Here is a 25,549-nt window from a genome sequence, read left to right as displayed (position 1 = left end):
AAATGAAGTGCAGTGATATAAGTAGTTTCTTTCCTAATAATGTCGCATTACGGCTTAGCGCATGGTTAGAGGGTTTACTACGAATCTGTAAGTCATGAGTTCGAATCCTGCTGGGGCTTTTAAAAATTTTTTACTTCTCCAAATTTTTTCAAAATTTATTTTATGATGTACTTTACTCCACATTATTATCGACAGATGTCCCATACCACCTTAAAACAACATAACTTCGTAGGTTAAAGGGGCAGGGTCACGATTTTGGTCAAATTCCATTTTTCTGTTTTTAGTATTTACAGTATTTACAATGCTTAAGAAATGCATTTCTAGTTAATATATGGACTTTGAGAGTCATTCGTGGAGTTATAAGCAAGATAAAGGGCCCACAATTCTTTTTCATGTAAACAAGGCTCGTGTCCTGTTTTTCTTTACAAATGTGCCAAAATACCAGTAAAAAATCTTTTATAGCTGATTTGGCTATCTTTTTATCCATTTTAGGCATAAATAACGTTTTAACGTTTAACACATTCATTTTAGACCCAAAACTGGAATTGTTACTTCGATATTCAAAATATAAACAAACGCTTTGTTTACATAGCAGAATTTCTAGCTCTGTAACTTGCTTATAACTCAGCAAATGACACTCAAATTTCAATTGCTTATTGAAAATGCCCTCCTAAAGCATTATATATATTAAAATCAGGAAAAAACATTTGCCCCAAATCGTGACCATGTCCCTTAAAGGCTTATTCTTTTTTGTTTTATACTCTTTAATACATCGTTACAATTGGAATTTTTTGTGTGTTGCAGTTAAATAAATAAACCCATGTATGCATTACAGAAAGACGCAAATCTTGTTTATTATATATAACAGCAGACCGCTAGCTAGTCCAGCCGCGACCTTTTTCCACGGCCGCCGGCAAGGGATTGGATACGTATAATTGTTTACATAAACAACTCGGAATCCAGCTAGATTTTAAATGCAACTCAAATGCATTACACAGAAGCAGTTCTTTTATCCATAATGTGTTTCACTGGAAAAACACTCTCAGTATTAAGCTGGTACACTTTATATCTGTTATATGCACAAATATCCCGTTTATTGCCGAATAGAAACAAATACGTGGTAACAAGTCTAGCTTTTTCATTCATATTACGCAATACTTAAACGAAATATTATTGTTACGACATTAATAAGATCTTAATAAACAACCTCTGCAGCGACAGCAATAAAAAAATCGTTTGAGTTATAAAGTGACAACTTTCAAGGGGTTTAGGTCCCTTATTTGAAAGGCCAGCCCCTTTTTCTTGATGTCAAACAAAACATCTTGTAAATTAATCTTTTTTTTCCTGCATGTTATAACAAAATATTTGTGAGAAAAAAAAATTAAAAAAACCATGAAAAATCATAACGCTATTTTAATCTCATTTTTCGAACCCTTCCGAGCTTTCGCGCTTTTTGTGCCTGACAATTATAAATTCCTTAATACATAACTACAAACTTTTGTCTATCATTCCTACAATTTTGAACTCAGTACTCATAATGTTTGAGAACACTATTGGAGAAGCCAACACGCTGAAAATAAAAAAAACGTCGATATGTCAAAAACGAAAATAAAGTCATCAACAACAAAAATTCCGATAAGGTTTAGACTAACATCAATAAGATTTAAATATTTTATTAAATTTGATCGAACAGTTTCCGATTAATCGCTGACACAAAATCGGTAAGAAAAAAGGAGAAGACTAGAGACAAGAGGCCCTAGGGGCCACATTGCTCACATGAGTAACAATGACTTTATTTGGGCGTTCAAAGGATATTGTACCATATGGCCTCTCGGTAGAATAACAATCAAAGGGCGGAACGGACATAAAGGGGTGGAGCTGACACTTTTTTTTGTATAGAATGATATCAATAATTAGAATTTCTGAACTAACAGTCGAATATCAAATAATTTTAGAATAAATCAGTAAATGAATTATGTTTTGTGTTGCTTTAAAAAGAAAAATCAGTATATTTTCTTATAAAATCGGTAATGATGCGTTTATAAGGAAAACACTCATCATGGTTACAAAAATCGAAGAAATTTCAAAGTTCAAAAATGAATAATTGTCTCTCTGCTTTTAACAGTCTTTGAACAATTCTCACAGGTTAATTATTTGAATACATCAACAGTGTATTCCTAATAATAATAATATAACATACTTTTATTTATTTCAATTCCCGTTTGAAACAAGATTATCTATGTTTACTAACAAATCAAGAGCACGTGCTATCTAAAATGCTCAACCAAACCGACTGCATTATCGTATTTATTTATTGCAACGAAATCACTAGATTTATCGCTTATATTTATTTTGGAGACCGATAACAAATAAATTTACATACCAGATGTTATTTCTATCGGGCACATATGTAAGCGATTAACTTAAATAATACTGAATTTTTACACCTTATTGTATTCATTCGCCATTTCTTGATTAAGCACATTTATACTTATGCAGTGAGTTGTCAATAACCACGAAGGCAAAGTTTGGTTTTCCGTACACAATTTAGTTGAATATATGGAATAAAAATCTTGTAATACCTTTAATATTTTAAGGAGCTTATTTCTTATGCACATTTAAAAGGCGGTGTTGAGCATGAATTTTTGGACGATTGCCAATCCTGACTATCGCTAGAAGGCTGCCAAGCATTAGATCGACGCCTCAAAACAATGTTGTAAAGTATTCCAATTTTACACTTATTTTTGCATACACTTAATCTTTGACATTGTACCTTAATGGAATACCATTTTTACCAAAAATAAAAAAATCCTATGTAACATATAAAACTAAACTTTTAACTGTTAACTTCCAATTCCATATATTTTCGTTCCCCCGCTTCCTTTCCTCCACTTTATAAAGCGATTAAAATATTTAAGAGCATATAGGTACATTTTCTTCCTTAACTACTTACTAGTTTTTCTATTTTTTTTAGTTGGTGGAATGAATGATATGGGAAGAAGATTTTGCTTTTAAAAAAAACCCAATAGATGTGAAAAATAAAATTGTGCCTAAATGCGCTCAACACATTCAAAATTGTAATTGGTCTTCTCCATAATAAACTACTGGCGTAAACTCCCGTGACTTTTTAACCTCACCCACTTGATTGACGAATACACTCGAATGAAAAATGTCACGTGGCATATAAAAGAGTTATTATACTCAATCTATTGACATTCATATCACGGTCTTTTAATAAGACCCGCCAATATCGTCAACTTTATTCAAAACAATGAATGGCTACAAACCGAATGATTTTACGCTATAATAGTTTCTTTGTAATAGCGATAATGCCTTTATCCCCTTAACAAAATATGTCAGATCTTTGGAAACTGTTTTAACGATGTTGTTTTTATTTACTCGTGTCTGATAAACTATCAAAATCATTGCGGAATTTATGTAATCCATCGAATGAAGAGGTGGCCTAACGTTTAGCGAGACATTTCTTATGATCAACCAAAATTTTAGCGTCAATTTCAGAGTCAGCGTCAATCATAAGCAAGGTACAGAACTCACAATTTTGCTTGATTTTAGACTTGGTATTTCCTATTCAACATTAATGAAAATGTAAACAAAAAAATGGCCTCATATCTGTGTACAAAGGTCTGTATCTTGCTTATGATTTGAAGCGTAACACTCAAATATGGTTCGTAAATAGAAACTGTAAACAATTAAACAGAAGAAACATGCAATAAAACAAAGAGCACAATTTATGTTTCAAAATAAATCATATATATTTATATACAAATGTAGCTAGTACATATTTCTGTCAGCGATATTAAACTCTATTTAAACTAAATAAAATCGAGAAAATGCTGAGCATCTCAACAAAACACATTGCATTAATAAACCATTACGTAAAAGATACCAAATTACCAATAGAATGAATTGTATTTAAGTACTTTGTTAATACATCAAATGTAGCTTATTCTGCGCATGTAAACAGTCAACTGTCTGATTTACCGAAGTCTATCTTTGATTTGATACGCAAAAATTTCAAAATTCAGGCATTAGTTCCCCAGGTTACAAAGCAAAAATAATATGAAAACTAGACACGATCTCGTTGCGAGCAACGAGGAGGTCTTCCGTCCGGTATTTAGAGGAGGAAATGTCCTTGCCTTTTATCTTCATCAACGAAACATATCAGGAATTGCAGATGTGATCTAAAAGAGCGATGGATGAAGGATTATACACCCCGTTGGATCCCTAATTGGAAGGACCAGCCCCATTTTATTTTATATTAAATAAGAGGTCTTTTGACCTAGTAACAGGAGGTCTAATGACCTGTAATTAAAATAAACCGAAGAAAAAAATGAGTGTCTTCCTTTGTAAACGGAAGACCCTAATAACAATAAGAATAGAAGGGTCTTCCGCTGAAGACGGAAGACCCTAATAATTAAAAGACTGTTTTTGTCTAAATCTTAACTTAAGAGTATTTCTCAACTTGTTTTACAGTCCAACAACCCTATTATGTTGAATATTTTAGTTAGACAATTTAATAAAAAGGAGAGAAAGAAATAGAGAGAAAGAACAAATCTCGGCTCCGGCGAGTTTAGAACACACAGCCTTTGCAGGTGTCTCAAAACATGGCTGACGCGAAATAATTCCCGATTTGTCTTTGAATTTTGGGCGTTTTCGTCCGGGAGAGGAGCTGAGTTTTGGTATGAGATGAAAAACAACGTGTAAGATGTCTGACTATTCAGGTTTGGTAACAGTGCGAGGTGATTTGAAATATTGATGCGTGTTTGTGTCTGGAGGGAGGTGAAAAGACCCGTGCTTGATTTCCGACGTAAATAAATCGAAAATAGAATTTTGAGGTGTGGATCTCAGATTCGGCTAACAATAATTAGGGCAAGTCGTCAAACAATGACTGATGCATTTTACCCATGTATTTCAGTGTTGAGATTTTTTTTCGTGTCGTTTACTATTATGTGTGACTGTTTTATTTCAGCAGGATTGATAAAATCTTTATAAATGTAGAAATAACGAAATCAGTAACACGTTAATTTATTCGGTAAAAATTTGATGACAGTAATTTCCACAGTTCTAACATTCATAAGTACATATGTAGTTCACACGCTAAAATCTTTATAAATGTAGAAATAACGAAATCAGTAACACGTTAATTTATTCGGTAAAAATTTGATGACAGTAATTTCCACAGTTCTAACATTCATAAGTACATATGTAGTTCACACGCTATCGTAGATACAGATGCAGCAGAAATATTACGCGGCTGCTTACATCCCTTGTACTGTGTAAATTTTAAGTCCCCATACAGGCTATACTCACCGTTTGATCTCAGGAATTTCTTCTTAATTGTTCAATCCGCTGCATATTTGGCAGACAATAAGAATGAGGTCCGAGGCACATTTACACGAAATGTCATTAGGATTGAGTAAGGGGCTCGGGAGTTAGAATTTTTTTCTACAGTACAAGTCAAGCACGCCAATCGAAACTCGAATGCCCAAAAATTCATTACTCTCTTGAAAATGAACGAATAGGTCTGGTCATTAGAAAACAGTAATCTAGAATTGAACTAGTTTGAAAATAAAGGTTCAGTTTTCACACCGTATCGCAGTCACCCAGTCGTCAGGTTAGAGAGAGAGAGAGAGAGAGAGAGAGAGAGAGAGAGAGAGAGAGAGAGAGAGAGAGAGAGAGAGAGAGAGAGAGAGAGAGAGAGAGAGAGAGAGAGAGAGGTTACATAGTGTTTTATAATGTTCAGGAAATCAATATATAAGCAACCTATGTAAATAAACGCATGTATACATGCATGTGTGTATCTATATATGGGATTTAAATACTAAGCAGTCCTCCTTTTTAAGCCGAGTAGAATAACGTGGGTGCATTGCTAAATGTTGTGTGCATACAGTCATTGAGATGGCGGCATTTCTTTGATGCCGGCAAAGCGACCCAGCGAACTCTAATGCAGTCGAACTGCAGGGGCACTTCGGCGGCATGTCTTTGATGTCGGCGATGCGACGAGCGTCGGAATTTAGAGAGCTGCTGTCAGAAAAGAGCTCTATATTTGTACTGAAAAAGCCGCTATTTTTTTTTTGATTTATGACAAAAATAAAACGAAAAACATTCAAATCCATCATTTCAAAGATAAAATCATTAATCAAAACACAAATAAGAGAGAAAAAAGATTCGGCACTCAGGGACTGAACCCGGGTCGCCTGGGCACAAGTCCACCATTCTAACGACTGAGCTTCGCGGACCCTCGCTTCAGAACTTTGGAGTCCAAAATCTCAAGAATTCGTGGATCAATTTTAAAACGAATTTCATATTCAGAAGTTTTGAGAGCGTCTCTATCGAATGAAAAAATCAAAAAAAAACTCAAATCCAAAAAATTAAAAAATTAAGGTTTTTCATTTCCAGTGACGGCGGACGTTGGGATATGCGAAGGGCACTGCAGCCGTTCACTCTCTACCTTCTCTGAAAATTTGAAAGTCCTATCTTGAATACTTTTTTAGAAAAATCGTGAACAAGCAAAAACATTAAATCTTTAATAACTCGGTACCGGAAGTGACGACCAAAAAAATCTCGTGTAATTTTCTTACAAATTTTGTCTTAAGTAAGATCTGAAAGTTTCATCAAAATCGGCTGAAGCATTTTTGAGAAAACGTGGGAGAAAAAAAAAAGAATAATAATTTTAGAAAAATCGTGAATAACAAGCAAAAACATAAAATCTTTAATATCTCGGTACCGGAAGTGACAAATAAAAAAACCTCGTGTAATTTTCTTACAAATTTTGTCATGAATAAGATCTGAAAGTTTCATGAAAATCGGCTGAAGCGTTTTTGAGAAAACGTGACAGAAAAAAATAATAATAATAATAACTAGACACGATCTCGTTGCGAGCAACGAGGAGGTCTTCCGTCCGCTGAAGACGGAAGACCCTAATAATAAAACACTGTTTTTGTCTAAATCTTAATTAAAGAGTGTTTTTCAACTTGTTTTACAGTCAAACACCCTTTTATGTTGAATATTTTAGTTAGAAAATTAGACAAAAAGGAGAGAAAGAAATAGAGAGAAAGAACAAATCTTGGCTCTGGCGAGATTAGAACACACAGCCTTTGCAGGTGTCTCAAAACATTGCTGACGCGAAATAATTCCAATTTTAGTAAGAAAATTAGACAAAAAGGAGAGAAAGAAATAGAGAGAAAGAACAAATCTTGGCTCTGGCGAGATTAGAACACACAGCCTTTGCAGGTGTCTCAAAACATTGCTGACGCGAAATAATTCCCGAATTTGTCTTTGAATTTTGGGAGTTTCCGCCCGGGAGAGGAGTTGAGTTTTTGTATGAGATGAAAAACAACGTGTAAGATGTCTGACTATTCAGGTTTGGTAACAGTGCGAGGTCATTTGAAATATTGATGCGTGTTTGTGTCTGGAGGGGGGGGGGGGTGAAAAGACCCGAGCTTGATTTTTCGTCTTAAATAAATCGAAAATAGAATTTTTAGGTGTGGATCTCGGATTCGGTTAACAACAATTAGGGGAAGTCCTAAAACAATGACTGATGCATTTTACCCATGTATTTCAGTGTTGAGAACGTTTTTTCGTGTCGTTTACTATTATGCTTGACTGTTTTATTTCAGCAGGATTGATAACATCTTTATAAATGTAGAAATAACGAAATCAGTAACACGTTAATTTATTCGGTAAAAATTTGATGACAGTAATTTCCACAGTTCTAACATTCATAAGTAGTTCACACGCTATCGTAGATACAGATTAAACGGAAAACAAGAAATATACACGCAACAGAAATATTACGTGTAAGCTTACATGTACTGTGTAAATTTTAAGTCCCCGTACAGGCTATACTCGCCGTTCGATCTCAGGAATTTCTTCTTAATTGTTCAATCTGCTGCATATTTGGCAGACAATAAGAATGGGGTCCGAGGTACATTTACACAAAATTTCATTCGGATTGAGTAAGGGGCTCGGGAGTTAGAATTTTTTCTACAGTACATGTCAAGCACGCCAATCGAAACTCGAATTATTTGAATCCATAGACATTATCCCGTAACTTGATATAAAATGTGTATATTTTTTGGACGCCAATGTACATTTAGCTTCCACGTTACCTGTACTAGTTCTTATTCAAATGCTAAAACATTTGTACTTGAGAGAGAGAGAGAGAGAGAGAGAGAGAGAGAGAGAGAGAGAGAGAGAGAGAGAAAGAGAGAGAGAGAGAGAGAGAGAGATTACATAGCGTTTTATTATGTTCAGGAAATCAATATATAAGCAACCTTTGTCAATAAAGGCATGTATACATGCATGTGTGTATCTATATATGGGATTAAATACTAAGCAGTCCTCCTTTTTAAGCCGAGTAGAATAACTTAGGTGCATTGCTAAATGTTGTGTGCATACAGTCATTGAGTTGGCGGCATTTCTTTGATGCCGGCAAAGCGACCAAGCGAACTCTAATGCGGGCGAACTGCACTTCGGCGGCATGTCTTTGATGTCGGCGATGCGACGAGCGTCGTAATATAGAGAGCTGCTGACAGAAAAGAGCTCTATATTTGTACTAAAAAAAGCCGCTATCTTTTTTTATTTATGACAAAAATAAAACTGAAAATATTCAAATCCATCATTTTAAAGATAAACCCATTTATCAAAACACAAATGAGAGAGAATAAAGATTCGGCACTCAGGGACTGAACCCGGGTCGCCTGGGCACAAGTCCACCACTCTAACGACTGAGCTACGCGGACCCTCGCTTCAGAACTTTGGAGTCCAAAATCTCAAGAATGCGTGGATTGATTTTAATACGAATTTCATATTCTGAAGTTTTGAGAGCGTCTCTATCGAATGAAAAACTAAAAAAAATTCAAATCCAAAAATTAAAAAAATTAAGGTTTTTCATTTCCTTCCGGTGACGACCGGAAGTGACGGCGAATTCCCGAATTTGTCTTTGAATTTGGGGCGTTTCCGCCCGGGAGAAGAGCTGAGTTTTTGTATGAGATGAAAAACAACGTGTAAGATGTCTGACTATTCAGGTTTGGTAACAGTGCGAGGTCATTTGAAATATTTATGCGTGTTTGTGTCTGCACCCCTGCGAATGTGTTCGGAATGTTTTCTTTATCGTGGCTAAGTAAGTAATAAATCCAGAGGTGCTCGAATGAAAGTTCACGAGACTTCACCGATATTTGTTCACTTCCTGTGAAATTTCGAGCGGAAGTATAAGTGTTCGGATAATATTCTCAAAATACGTAAGTACTGGTCGTTTTTCATATCACATCCTACTATGATTTATGTTAAAACAGGAAATGCTTTCAAGATGTATGTCTTATTTTACCATCTAGCAGTTATTTATATTAAACGATAATATTCAGAACAGAGTTATCGTTCGTGTTCAAACACGTGTAGAGTGGTTGAAAATATAACCATTGGGTTGCTTAATAAAATCATAGCCATGTTTGATGCTTGTCGTGTGCAATACCATGTTTTAAAAAAAATAGTGGGTGTCTGTTTTGCATTAAAACTTAGTATATCGAGCCATTTTCAAGGAACATTCTGCATAAAATGGTATAGTCTGTTTCACTATTGATGTTATTACTAGGTCAGGCGCGGATCAAAAATTAATCCTCAGGAGGGATCTCTTTTAAACATGTTAGTTGTTGCAACAGCAAACAAAAACTAATTTTTGTATAGTCACATTTATTTCTAGAACACATTTTATTCACCAATTAATGAAGATAAAGTTTAAAATCAATAAACCTCTAGATTTTATATTTGACTACCTATATTAAGAACCTAGATACATGTACTGTGAAATAGACTTTATACACGAGGTACGATTTTTATTGCGAAACTGAAAGGGTAAAATAAAACCACGTGGTCTAAAATTTGAATGACAATAACATTCGCAGGGGTGTCTGGAGGGGGGGGGGGGTGAAAAAACCTGAGCTTGATTTTCGTCGTAAATAAATCGAAAATAGAATTTTGAGGTGTGGATCTCGGATTCGGTCATTACATGTAGTACAGTAATCTAGAATTGAACTAGGTTGAAAATAAAGGTTCAAGATGAAAGATCCAGTAAAATCAGGCCAGAAAAACTAAATGATTTTCTGAATAGGAGGGGGGGGGGGGGTCGGTGCGTGTACTGTGTAAATTTAATTTTCCGGTATAGGCAATAAGCGCCGTTTAATCTCAGGAATTTCGACTTGATTGTTCAATCCGCTGCATATTTGGCAGACAATAAGAATGGTGTCCGAGGTTCATTTTCACGAATTTTCATTAGGATTGAGTGAAGGGCTTGGGAGTTATGATTTTTTTTACAGTACATGTCAATCACGACAATTGAAACTCAAATGCCAAAAACTTCATAACTCTGTTAATAATGAACGAATTGGTCTGGTAATTAGTACAGTAATCTAGAATGGTAATTAGTTGAAGTTAAAGGCCCAAGATCAAAGATCAAGGAAAATCGGGCCAGAAAAACTAAATGATTTTATGAATGGGGGGGGGGGGGTCGGTCGGTGACTTCTATATTAAACGTAGACTATTAAATTCTAAATATCACAAATTACACAATTTCTAAACAATATACATATGTTAGAACAATGTATAAGCGTTGTTTGAAAGATGTAACTATTGATTTTTTAACATCTGTTTATCTTAGGCTCAAACACTCATAAACGGCTGGTCAGTTTTCAAACCTTGTCGCAGTCACCCGTTCGTTTGTATAGTTACGTGTATAAACTTTGGAGGTTTTTCTTAATCCCAGACAGGCAACAGATTTGTATCAGTATATAGACATGCACAAAAAAAGGAAAAAGTCCACCATCTTTAATTTTAGCGTTGACTTCCAATCAGTATGAAGACAATCATTAAGCAATGAATTTCAAATTATTTGAATCCATAGACATTATCCCGTAACTTGAAATAAATACAAGTATACTTTTTGGACGCCAATGTACATTTAGCCTCTATCCAATTTACTGCATGTTACCTGTACAAGTACTTTAGAGAGAGAGAGAGAGAGAGAGAGAGAGAGAGAGAGAGAGAGAGAGAGAGAGAGAGATTTTCTAGTTTTTTTATAGTGTTTATGGAATCAGTATATCAGCAACGAATGTCAATAAACGCATGCATACATGCAAGCGTGTATCTATATATGTGAACAAATACTAATCAGTCCTCCTTTTAAGGTCATGTAGAATAACGTTGGTGCATTGCTAAATGTTGTGTGCATACAGTCATTGAGATGGCGGCATTTCTTTGATGCCGATAAAGCGACCCAGTGAACTCTAATGCGGTCGTACTGCAGGGGCGCTTCGGCGGCATGTCTTTGATGGCGGCGATGCGAACTGCTGACAAAAACGAGCTCTATATTTGTACTAAAAAAAACTGTTATTATTTTTATTTATGATAAAAATAAAACGGAAAACAATAAAAACCATCATTTTAAAGGTAAAATCGTTAAACAAAAGAAAATTAGGGAAGAACAAATAATCGGCACTCGGGGATGGAACCCGGGTCGCCTGGGCACAAGTCCAACACTCTAACGACTGAGCTACGCGGACTCTCGCTTCAGAACTTTTGAACTAAAAATCTCGGGAATGCCTGGATCGATTTTAACACGAATTTCATATTCTGAAGTGTTTTAAGCGTCTCTATCGAATAAAAACATTAATAAAATTCAAATCTAAAAATTTGAAAAATTAAGGTTTTTCATTTCCTTCCGGTGACGACCGGAAGTGATGGCGGACGTTCGGATATGCGAAGGGCACTGCGGCCGTTCACTCTCTACCTTCTCTGAAAATTTGAAGTTTCTATCGTAAATACTTTTTGAGAAAAATTGTGAACAAGCAAAAACGTAAAATCTTTAATATCTCGGTACCGGAAGTGACGATCAAAAAAAGCCCGTGTACTTTTCTTACAAATTTTGTCATGAATAAGATCTGAAAATTTCATGAAAATTGTCTGAGGCATTTTTGAGAAAACGTGACAGAAAAAAAAACACAATAAAAATAATAGTGAAAAAGAAACAAAGCAAAAACAATAAGGTCTTCCGTTTCCAACGGAAGACCTTAATAATAGAGGAAAAGAATCAAAGCAATAACAATAAGGTCTTTCGTTGGAAACGGAAGACCTTAATGAACGAAAATCAAAACAAGCTAACCTAACACCACCGTCAAATGTGAAAACTGTCAACGCATTGAAATATTTAACCTCAATTTACTTCACCAAATCGGCACCAATGTATCTTCCATGTTTCATAGATTCCCTTTGCATGCAAACAGTTGGCAGTTGCACAACATTTGTCAGATCGACCTTTTTATCATACGTTCAACATGGCTGCTTTAAACCAAGAACCTACTTTTACACCGTCCCCTTTAAAAAGTATGGAATACCGAACCCGAAATTATACTCCGATTGAAACAAACATCACCTTTATTATTTTTTTCGTAATAACTCAGATTTGAAATAGAATTAGCCCATGATTTTTGCAATTTATGTTTTCATTTCCATAAGGATTATTTTTGCTAAATACGTTGAATTTGACTCAGTAGTTCTTGGAAAATGCATCCACCCCCTTTTCCACATTTTCCAGGTTTTCTCCGCTTTTAATAAAGATCGGTCTTTATTTCTGCAATTTATATTCGCCTTCCAATAAGAACGCGTTGTGCCAAATTAGTTTGAAATTGGCAAAGCGGTGTAGCCACCTCTAATGATACACCGTCCACTAATGATATAATGTTGCATTAGTGGTCAGGATGTTGACCACTAATGATATACTTTTATCATTAACGAACAACCTAACCGTCCGCTAATGTTATAATTTCAGATTTATATTATTAGCGGTCAAAAATCGTAACCTCTAATGAAATGGAAAAAAATGTGGAATAAGTAGTACCTTGACAACTAATGATATACATTCGCACACATTTTCAATTGCATTAATGGATGGATTTGCAACCTTTAATGATCGATATGATATGATATAATATAATCATAAAATATATAATCGAATTTTTAAATCGTACTTGAGTATACCTGTGCTCTATACTTACAAAGGCAGCATATGAAGGAAAAAATGACGATATTTACATTTGCAAACAAAATCTACTTAAGTGACGTCATAGATGGACAGGTCAAGGACAATGGTGACTAATGTTGAGTCTAATATGCTAGACAACCTCTGTATAATGTTGGATAAAGATTTAATTTTGATACGATAATACATTAGAATTGGTTAAAATGGGGAGGGGGGAGGAGGAACTATTTGATCACATATACAGTCCCTTATTGTAATATACACCATTCCGACATTGCCCCTGACATTTTGCCGTTTTACTTGAAATGAAAAAGTCGCTTCCAAACATAATACATACAATTAATGATTTCGTCTGTTAACTTCAAATTCCAAATTGATCATCATTAAACAAAAACGAGATGTGCTAGATATTTTTACTTGGAGAACATTTGAAGAAAAGCAATTTAATGATATGTCACCGGGTTCACAGGTGTGTGACTGTCAATCAATACATCGGGTCTCAATAGCTCAGTGGTTAGAGCGCTGACACGGTACGCCAGAGGCCCTGGGTTCGGGTCCCTGTTGAGACTTGACTTTTCACCACCTGTGACATCTGGCGCCCATCGTACAAAACCCACGGTCACTCCCTAGGAACATGTTTCACAACATTTCCTTCACGCGTAGAGTTCTACTCGTAAATTCGAGGACGAATTTTCACCAAGAGGGGGAGTATGTCACCGGGTTCACAGGTGTGTGACTGTCAGTCAATTTATCGGGTCTCAATAGCTCAGTGGTTAGAGCGCTGGCACTGTACGCCAGAGGCCCTGGGTTCGAGTCCCGGTTGAGACTTGACTTTATACCACTTGTGACAGATATTAAAAAAACATTGTAAAACTTTAGCGGGATTTCATTAACATAAAAAGGTCCAATTGATAAGACTATTTGCTATTGTGGTCTGTTGTAAAATTGAATCACGAATCTGTTGTTAAGTTGAATATGTGAGTTTGCTAGTTATAGATTAGAACAACAAAGAATATCAATTAATGTTGGTTGAATTAAAACTATAGTGATCATGTAGGTGTAGCAAAAATATTGACCCGGGATGAAAATTGACCCGAGTTTGATAAAATTATATCATTAGTGGTCAACATCCTGACCACTTATGCAACATTCCATCATAAGTTGACGGTGTATCATTAGAGGTTGCTACATACCACGTTTTCAGTCTAATGAAAAAGTAAATGATTGAAGTCGGAAAAATCAACCTTTGAAAAGTCAAATCACCCAAGTCGGTAAATATAGCGGATTTGATTTGAACATATTTTTATTGTACAAAAATTACAACAGGAAATTGACACAAGTTCAAAAACTTAGACCGCCCTCTCCCAATACAAGTATACAGTAAAATAATTGTATGCACAACATGTAAGGTCAACAGATCATATGAGAGTTGTATATAAATTGTCAATGGTGTACAAACATCAACTAAATCTTTTTTTACCTTTGATATAACGATAAACTAGAGAAAATAATTGTTTGTTTTCGCTGACACTGTTTGCGTTGTCGCCCCAAAGTAGGACATGAGTATTAACAATATTTAAATTAACAATATTGAAAATTTCATTAAACATAAATGAATTAAACATAATATTTCTGGCCTCTTTATATTTAATGCAAGTGAAAAAATAATGATAAGTGTCTTCGAGCTTGCCACTCGAACAGAGTGGACTATTAATAATATTACAACAAAAACGATCACTATTTAGTACACAATTATGACGAAGTCTAGTATGAATAATATTCAAAAATCTGTCACCATAAGTAAAAAAAATCAGGTTTTGTTCGACAGGTAATATCATTCTGATTTATGATAGAAACATGTATTTTTTCTTTGAAAATGCGAATGGAGTCGCTTTCATGGACATCCTATGAAAGCGCATTCCATTCGTTAACAACAATGGGAACAAATGAAGATTTATACAATGGTAAACGACATTTTGGTATACTATAGTTTTGTGCATTTCTTAACTAATAAAGCAAACAAATTAAGGTAAAGTCGTTGTAAATTTTTACAAATCATACCAAATATTCGTACAACCTGAAGTTTAGAGCTAATTCATTTTTTTAATACCATGTTAACACATGTACACAGGAATTTTTTTTTTATAATTCTACAGTTGACAATAACAAGTAAAACCAACTTTGAGTCTAATATAATAATTGTTTAATTACATGCATTTCAGACTTTACTACATGTATATATCTGTCTGTGGGTGGGTGGGTGGGCGGGCGTGACTGTATCATGATTTGTGCATTTCTATACTTTGTATTTACTTTCTGTACTGTAAACACAGATATTGATACATGTTTATGAAACATGCACATGTTTATGAAACATGCACATGTTTCTGTGATAAGATATAATAAGCATTAATTATAATTTTACTGAAGTTATACGTTATATTACAAAATCAGTTTAAAATCCAGCAATAGTAATGTGGTGCAGGTGATTTCAATCCCATTGTTTAAATTTGATTATACATTCGTATACGTTTGATGTAGAAAGTATACCAAATAATTAATGCATGCAGTCTGGCAAACAGTTCTACCCCAAATTGCACATAAAGTGCTGCTCATGTCACGATGTGTATTATCATATGGGCAGGGATCTCATCCTTCAGTTATGAAAATTATAATTTTTAAATGTATTACCGGAGTTTGCATGTAGCCTTCATTTTTAATTAAACTGGTATAAAACAGTGTTATTTAGGGGCAAACATATGGTGCGGGTATTACTGTCTAATGACAGCATCTAGTTAAAATTATATTTTGTTTATTTTCAATTTTCAATTTCTTTATTGCAAAACACATACGTCTTAAAGCACTTATAAGGTGAACATTACAACAATATAGGCAAAAATATATTATATAGTTTATATATCAGTCCCACGTGTCCGTCTTACTTCCCGGCTTGTTTAATGCGTTTGTATTTTAATTTCATAAGTATTCTTAACGTACTGTTCATTGTATGACCAATCAGCGCTTATGTGTAACTGTAAAATAATTGCCACCAATTCATCGTAGTTGTAAATTGACCGTACGGGTGAACGCTGTTAAGCGGACCCCGTTAATTGATCGGCATCTAATTATATTTGTGATTTCTATGTGTTCATGCAGTCAACCTGCTCTGTGATGAACGTAATATTTTCACACCTCGATATTTTGAATAAGAAAATGACCGTGCTTAGAATCGCGGTGAAAATTGGACAAGTCAAGACTAACTTGTCAGTAAACTAGATATGGCTCTAACATATTAAGTTGGGCAAAATCAATAGTACATGTAAATAAAATATAGTTAAAGACAAAATCTGATACATATGTCTCATTAGAATTTGTTTAAGGTACTTCACTACACCAAAATGTTATTTCATTTTTCATTACAGTACCAATAGTTAGACAGATATCAAATATCCATGTGATGATAGTAATATCTTAAGTATTTTAAAATAATTTTTTAATGTTTTTTGTGATGTTCATTCTAAAAAATATTTCCAGTACATAGTCAATAAAATAGAAGAAGTAATTGTTTCAAAAGATAGATCATTTCCTAAGACACTTAAAAAAATACAACACCTCATATCATTCAAATATATTTTTATTAAAATTATTTGTGTTTTTCCTCAAAACAATCAATGTTCGTATCTTCTTAATCTGTGAATGAATAATTTAGAAATTTTGTTAAAAATAGTAAAGAAGTGTAACAAAATGAATACAATATAAAAAATTGAATGAAAAATGTTACAAATAAGTGAAATAATTTTTCAAAAAATAATATGGTATGAAAGATAACTTGTAAGAGTTATCTTTCCTAATTCTACGGACTGAATCACCATGGGACTTTTTCATGTCTAAAACATACTATTTTCAATACTTTGTTTGAAATGATGTAAATTTGCTGCATGTTTTGTTTATATTATTAGAATATAAATCAAAAGTATATGACTGAAAATTCCTGGTAATTGAATTTAGAAATTAAACCTTTTGATTGTAATAGAAAATAGAAAAGAAAACAATATATATATATATATATATATATATATATATATATATATATATATATATATATATATATATATATATATATATATATATATATATATTTTGTTTTCTTTTCTATTTTCTATTACAATCAAAAGGTTTAATTTCTAAATTCAATTCAATATATATATATATATATATATATATATATATATATATATATATATATATATATATATATATATATATATATATATCATTCACACATTAAAAGAAATTTACTTATATATTTCATCAAGTACTCTTTGCAAACTATTGTACAATGAAGGATCAATAATATGAGTTAATAAATTATTAAAGAAAATTTTATTCTAAAAAAAAACTCACATAAATTTACACACAAATGCATGCAATGGACAATACAACAGAAAAAAAGGACAATACAAAAGAAAAATAGGAATTATAAAAAAACATGTTAAAATCTGCAATTGTATAATACATCTAAAAAATTATGGAACAAATTAAAAAATATGTATACATTAATAAATTCTACATATATTATTAAAATCAATGTTCAGAACAAGCCTTAACTATCAAAATAAGTTTAGCAAAAGTGATCATAAATTTTTCCAACTATAGTTTTGTTTTTTGTTACCCTAACAGTGCCCTGCTCAGTCTTTTCTCCTAAAACCATCTTTAAACCATCAGCACCACCCCTTTCAATAGCAAGTCTAAGATGGTCATAAGACAGTCCAGACAAGGCAATTTTTTAAGCATGTAGGGAGATATGCATGAAGAGAGGGGAGCTAGTGTAGCAATCAATTCATTAGTTTTACTCTTGCTCTCAATGGAGGAAATAATAAAGTCTACACCAAAACTGTGCTTCAGCATAATTTCATATGAAACTTTATTATGTAGAACCAAAGATTGTAAGGCCTTAACATCCTCCAATGCTGAATGGGCATTGAAAGCCAGTCCCATAGTATCTTGTACCAGTGTCTGTAGTTTATAGGAGTGTTGTTCTGGCAATATTTCTCTAAATACATGAAGACTGTCAACAAATCCAGCAATTGTTGATTTTAGTCCACTCTCTGGATACTGCATAACAGATCTCATTAGAATTACAGAATCAAATACCTTTCCGTTATGACAAACTAGGATAGGATTTGGAAAAATTTTCAGCCATATATTAAACTCTGTCAAACAAGTATGAATGTCAACTGAGTTCACTTTTGTTTGTTGGTAAAACAATTGTCCACTGGCAACATGGAGACCTGTAACTGCGGTTGCTTTGGCAGAAATGGGGGATTTGGGAAGAACGTACCTATTAAAGGTTTCTTCTTCAAATATGCAAGCAAGCTGTGTTATTTCTGCTGATGTACCTATGAAATAAATTAATTACAATGTAGTATACGAGCTATGCTTCCTTGAATTAAATTTTAACAATAAATAATGTATAAAAAGCAATGTTACTTAAAGCAAACTGTTCACATGTGCTGATAAAATTTTGTTTTACTGTAAGTGCCCAATAAGAATAAAATACATGTATTATTTTAATGCAATGAACATATAATAATAAGTAAAATATGTCTGCATGATTCATTCATGAAATGTCATTTCCAGTGTTAAAACAAATGATTGTTCAAACCTAGTCCAGTTGTTTCCAAGTCAAAATAAAGAAGGTTTGAGTCTGTATGGGTAGGCACTGAAACAGGTTTGGAAGCAGGGGTGCAATCTGGGATTTCTTCTATTACAGCATCAACACAAGACAATCCAACACCTGATACATAGGTTTTTCCTTCTTTTATTTCTGAAGTTGATATCTATTGATAAAATTTTACAATGTGAGTTAATTTGACATTGCTAATGGATCGTTTGAAATATAACAATGTTAATTGATTGTAAAAAGAAACTAAATCTTTACACTTAACAAGAAAAAATAAGAACAATTCAACTTACTTGGCTTGATTTCAATTTCTTTAGTTCATGTCTTCGTCTCTTGCACTCAACAGTGCTTTGTCGCAATTTTTCTTTTTCTCTCTTTCGAGAAACCCTCCTTTCATGTACATTTGTGTGCATCCCTGGCGAGAGCATCAAAGTATCATAAACCTGATGAAAAATAAAATTAAATATACAGAGAGCAATAATTACATTTCATATACATATTACATGCATACATTTCTTATTTTGTAACTAGCTGTTATAATGAAATGTACTATAGTATTACATAATTATTCTATGTAACATCTGATATACCTTTCCAATTGTCAGATGTCCAATATTCTTATGTGCAACAGCAGCTGCTACTCTAAAGGATGTGCTCTCAGATCCACTGTAATATAATGCTTTGGGATTTTTGCAGGCCACTATTTTGTTGAAGTTTTCATTTGCCTGAGTGCTTCCAATATTGGAAAGTTTACTTGCATTTTTAGCTAAATCACTGAACAGATGCTGTAAATCTTTGAGTAAATCCACTCCAGAAAGATATTTTCCATATGGTAAATTTATGGGTTTATAATTTTCTGGGTCCTGTAGATATTTACACCACTTTTTTCACATTTCTTGTGGTTTCCAAATACATGGAGAGGAATAGAGTCTAAATTTCTCTTTAAAGTGTCTGTGTCTTCGTTGGATTTAACAGTATATGATAAAACATTTTAGTAAATGTTGAATGGATTTTGGACCTAGAAGGGGATACTTTTTCTCCTTTTTGATGTCATAGAGTTTACTTGCCAGATTTTTTTTTGTATGATTAAAATCCGAAATTTTTTGGATATTTAGATCAAAAGACATTTTTGCCTTGGCTAAGGTTGTTGAGTCAATATCCATTATAAGATGTTTTACATGGAAGTCACGCGCTTTTAAGTCATGCAACATTTCTAAAGCCATATCTGGTTCCATTGCCTTTGAGGATTTTTCCCAATTTCTTCTACAATCATGTTTATTCACTTCTGCTGATACTGGTGCTTTATCACAGAATCTGTATTTTAAAGAAATCAATTTATCAGTACATGTTTTTATCTGATTACATCTAAATGCAAGAGAGAGAGAGAGAGAGAGAGAGAGAGAGAGAGAGAGAGAGGAAGGGAGGGAGGGAGGGGGAGAAGAGAAGAGAGCACACTAAAAGCCCTACCTGCATTTCTTGCACCGAACAGCATATGAACGAATTTTTCCTGTCTTCTCTCCAATCATACTCGCATGCCCTTAAAAAGCAACAACACTTTGTCTTATTGCTATATTTCAATACCAGTAAGTCCAACAGTATACATGTACTTGTATTTCCTACTTACAAGACTGTTTATTATCTCCCCTTAAGGGAACTACTTTGTTTTAAATACAAAAACTGCTATACTGTTAGGTTTTATGTAGCATTGGGATGCTTGAATAATTATGCAAAATATAAACAAGAGGCCCATGGGCCACATCGCTCACCTGAACAGCAGTTCCTTGTAACATTACATTTCGTAGCATATGCTTTTTCTATTTTAAACATGGAACCCCTTTCTGGGGACCCAGTTATGGTCCGAGGTTTATGGTTGGCTTGAACAACATAAATAATAACATAGGAATGAAAATGTGTAGCACTTCGGTGGGACCGCACGTACACAACCTGAAAAACTGAACGTAGAAGAGTTCCACTTCAAGAGGAATAACTCTCAGACTGTACAGAACATCAAGAAAGATAACTCTTGGTTCCACTACATTAGAGTTTACACAATTTGAGGATCCTTGCATAGTAATCTCACAAACTGTAGCATTATAGTTCTCGAGAAAAACTTTTTAAAAACATTTTCAATATATCTTTCTATGTTAAACTTTGAACCCCTCTTGGGGCTACAGTATTAGTCCAGTGCTAAAGTTTTAATTATTTGGAATCTACATTATTTAAGGATGCTTGCATAGTTATCTCACAAGCTGAAGCATTATAGTTCCCTAGAAAAAGTTATTTCAACATTTTCCCTCTATATTTCTATGCTAAACTTTGAACACCTCTTGGGGCCCCAGTATTAGATTGAGGTCACGGCTTTTATAATTTCGAATCTACACTATTTGAGGGTGCTTACGTAGTTATCTGACAAATTGATGCATTGTAGTTCTCGAAAAGAAGATTTTTAAACATTTTCCATATATACCGGTACTTCTAAATTTAACTTTAAACCCATCTTGGGTCCCTAGTATTAGTCCAGGGGTCACTATTTTAAAACTGTCGAACCTTCATTATCCAAGGTTGTATGCATGATAGTAATCTCACAAATTGAAGCATTGTAGTTCTCGAGAAGAAGATTTTTTAACATGTTACCTTTATATTTCTATAATAAACTTTGACCCCATCTTGGGGCCCCAGTATTGGTCCGGGGGTCACGATTTTACCAATTAGGAATCTACATAAGCGAAGGATGCATGCATAGAAATTCCACAAACTAAAACATTGTAGTTCTTGAGAAGAAAATTTTTAAACTTTTCCTTTATGTCTTTTAAAATGTTTAAATTTTGAACTCCTCTCGGTGCCCATCAATTGTCCGGGAGTTACAATTTTTTGAATCTACATTATTTAAGGATGTACATGTATGCATAGTAATATCCCAAACAGTTGCACTATAGTTCTTGAGAAGAAGATTTAAAAACATTTTCCTATATATGTTAAAATTTAAACCCCTACTGGGGCCCCACCTTTTGTTCGGGGGTCACAATTTTTACTATCTTCACAATATATATAACCTTTTGTGTATGTATTGGCGTTTTTGGTGAAGTGGTTCTTGAGAAGAAAATTTTTAAACATTTTTCATATGTAGTTCTATGTTAAACTTTGAACCCCGCCTGGGGCCCCAGTTTTGGTCCGAGGGTCACGATTTTTACAATTTAGAATCTTCACTATATATAAAAGCTTTTGTGTAAATATTGGCATTTCTGATGCAGTGGTTCTTGAGAAGAAGATTTTTTAAACATTTTCCTATGTATTTCTATGTTAAACTTTGAACCCCGCCTCAGGCCCCAGTTTTGGTCCGAGGGTCACGATTTTAACAATTTAGAATCTTCACTATGTATACATGCTTTTGTGTAAATATTGGCTTTTCTGGTGCAGTGGTTCTTGAGAAGAAGATTTTTTAAACATTTTCCTATGTATTTCTATGTTAAACTTTGAACCCCGCCTGGGGCCCCAGTTTTGGTCCGGGGGTCACGATTTTTACAATTTAGAATCTTCACTATATATACAAGTTTTTGTGTAAATATTGGCATTTCTAGTGCAGTGGTTCTTGAGAAGAAGATTTTTTAAACATTTTCCATATGTAGTTCTAATTTAAACTTTGAACCCCGCCTGGGGCCCCAGTTTTGGTCCGAGGGTCACGATTTTTACAATTTAGAATCTTCTCTATATATACAAGTTTTTGTGTAAATATTGGCATTTCTGGTGCAGTGGTTCTTGAGAAGAAGATTTTTAAAGACATGCACCCTATACTTACTGTTTCGCAATTATCTCCCTTTTGAAAAGGGCTGTGCCCTTTATTTTAACAATTTTTAACCCTTTTTCCATAAGGATGCTTTGTACCAAATTTGGTTAAATTTGGCCCAGTGGTTTTTGAGAAGAAGTTGAAAATGTGAAAAGTTTACAGACGGACGGACAGAACGGACGGACGGACGGACGGACGGACGGACGGACAACGGACAACGGGTGATCAGAAAAGCTCACTTGAACCTTCGGTTCAGGTGAGCTAAAAATGAATGATGGATGTTACCTGACAAACTTGCATAGTTTCGACCGCTACCTCTAGTCAGCCATCCAGCATCAAAGGACACAGAAAATTTTTCGGCATCTTGTGATCTATGTTCAAATTTGTATCAATTTATAAATAATCTTTAACCTATTAAAGTAAATCCAGTTTTCTGTGACGTCACACTTTTTTGTAAAACTTTGAATTCTTTAAAAATTGTGCAAGATAGTTTTATTTATTTTATGTGAATATAATCACATGAATGTAATTAGAATTATTGGTAGGTTAAAGATATTTTCGCACTTAATTTTATACTAAATTTCCAAATTTTTATATATTTTATCTATGCAAAGGGGAAATAACTCTTTTTCTGACTTTTCTCTCAGTTGTATGTCTAAATGCTATAGTTTTTCTTTTTCCAACGATTATTTTTAAAATATTTCTGTAATTTTAGTTTTCTGATAAAGTTGACATTAAAATTAAACAAGAAAAACAAATTTCTGCCTACAAAATTTTACTTTTAACAGAAAAAAAATACATTTTTCTAATGCTTAAATATGCTTTAGTTTGTGTTTATCTGGCATCTCAAAAAGTGTGATGACATGTATATTTTTTCTAACAATTGATGACATTTAAGTCTATTAAGTCGAAATCAGTTCGGTTTTTCAACTTTCCTCAGAGAATTTTACGAGTATGGAGCTACCTTAAGTCACTGAAAAATATCATATGTTGAAATAAATCAGTAAAAAAACATTTCTACTGAACCTTTTTTTCTCCTGGGCAAGGGCTTCATTACAAGTCTCTTTTGCAACAGCTTCAAAAATACTGCCAACCTCCCTCTCTCGTCTCTTAAAAGTTACAGAAGTTACAGTGGGGATATTCAAAGCAGCAAGGAAATTGTTAACGGTCATTTCTCCAAGTCCACAAAATACCACAGCTGCAATGAAAATATTTTTTTTTCTTCAAGATTTGATATTATAAATCCATTATTAATTTTCTTTCATGTTTTATGATTTAACAATTATCTATCAATCAATAGAGTTAATATAATACCTGCACCCAATTTGGTATTAATATCCCATGTATTTTGACCATGTCTCTTGCCAGTAGGTACATTATTAATTTCATTGCAATTATTGCAATGAATTTTGAGGAGGCTGCCTATAATAAAAGAAATGTTCAACAACTTGTGTAGTTTGAAACTGTAAGTTATCTACCCTCTCTTGTAATTTTAAAGATTGATATATTTTAAATTAAATGAATATATTGTCATCTATTCAGATAATTATAAATAGGAGGAAAACTAATTAATGTCTTAGATACCTAAGCCATATCTGGTTTCTCCAACACAGGATGAAAGTTTTAGCTCTGTAGAGCAATTACTGCAGCCTTCATCTAATTTTGCAGCCTAAACACTCAACTCTACAATCCTGCGACCTCCAAGAGCCCCCTCCTCTTCTTCCTCATCCTCATCTTTTTCACTTTCAATCTCTGATTGACATGCATCATAGTTGTCATCAAAGCATTCATCTGCTATGATATAAATCAATATTCAGTCAGATCGAATTTCAGTTGGCCATTTAATTCATTTTTGTGTCTATCATAATACTCAGTAATTGCAAAAATCATGGTGCATTCAAAATCGGTTAATTTACCTGGTGACAAAGACTGGTTATGTTCTTGTTGACCATCTACATCATCATGTAGTTCCAAGTATTTACCACAGGATGAACCTCTGCCATTCAGTCAACTGAAATGTGACTGAAAGGTAACTGAAAGGTAACTGAAAGGTGGCTGAATAGCACAGATATGCCATTCAGTCACATTTCCAGACCATTCAGTTAACATTCAGTTGACTGAATGGCAGAGATTTATCCTGTGTACGTTTTAGACCTAGATAGAATTTTAGCAAAATGTAAATTTCATGGTTTTCTCTGAATGTATCAAATGTTATAATAAACTAATGCAATGTTCTCTGTGCCTATAATTATTTAAAATTTCAAACTTATTTTACAATTGGTGGCAGCGGTGGGATGAGTTGACTCCTCCAGATACTACAAGATATCTTTATAAGTGAACAGTTGCCAAGGTTTATTTTATTTTTCATTTTTTGATCTTTTTTGTAGTACATGTAAGAGCAAGTGTAGGTCGTTGTTTCCTTTTCCCTTGGTGAGTACATTACGTTAGGCAGATTGTTTTGTTAAAAGTTGAGAAGTTAGTCCCTTTATGAGATAATTTTGAGGTAAGTTGGTCTGTCAGTCAATGCACCATGTCTACTGTCAAGGAGATGCTGGAGCTACTTGAAGTGGGGACCAAGATGGGGATGAAGGATGAAGACCTTCAACAATTCGTGAAGGACGAACAGGCCAGAATGCGGGACGAACGTGAGAAACATAGAGTCGAGAGACAAGAGGAGAGAGACCGCGACTTCAAACTACAGATGGAGAAAGAGCGCGCCGCAAGAGAACATGATGAGCGAGAGCACGCCCGATTGAGAGAACATGATGAGCGAGAGCACGCCCGATTGATAGAAGAAAAGAGACATCAGCAAAAACTAGAAGAACTGGAACTTGATCACAAACTGCAACTCGAGAGATCTCACATGAAGCCGAGTGTTGTGACTAAAGAGGAGAAAGAAACTTCTCAAGTGATAAAAGGACCAAAACTTCCTCCGTTTGAGGATTCGAAAGACAACATTGATGCGTACATTCAAAGATTTGAGATATACGCAACAACGCAGAAATGGAATAAAGACACGTGGGGGACTCAT

The 25,549-nt window shown here is 33.9% G+C and overlaps 1 long non-coding RNA gene, 1 other non-coding gene and 1 pseudogene across 2 annotated transcripts; 1 reads left to right on the top strand and 2 right to left on the bottom strand.

Annotated features, from left to right (window-relative positions):
• LOC128169662 (hemicentin-2-like) overlaps positions 1-25,549 on the bottom strand; it is a 307,406-nt pseudogene that overhangs the window by 35,265 nt on the left and 246,592 nt on the right.
• On the top strand, positions 13,807-13,879 carry Trnat-ugu (transfer RNA threonine (anticodon UGU)). The gene has a single exon. It is a non-coding gene; the product is annotated as a tRNA-Thr (tRNA).
• On the bottom strand, positions 23,551-24,493 carry LOC128169656 (uncharacterized). Its single transcript, XR_008241568.1, has 4 exons — positions 24,435-24,493; positions 24,103-24,312; positions 23,833-23,940; positions 23,551-23,716 (listed from the first exon to the last, which is right to left on the bottom strand). It is a non-coding gene; the product is annotated as an uncharacterized LOC128169656 (long non-coding RNA).

The sequence above is a fragment of the Crassostrea angulata genome, unplaced genomic scaffold (genome assembly GCF_025612915.1).
Source record: "Crassostrea angulata isolate pt1a10 unplaced genomic scaffold, ASM2561291v2 HiC_scaffold_167, whole genome shotgun sequence".
NCBI lineage: Eukaryota > Metazoa > Mollusca > Bivalvia > Ostreida > Ostreidae > Magallana > Magallana angulata.
Note: the sequence above shows the minus strand (reverse complement) of the source record. Positions and strands in the feature narration are given on the sequence as shown.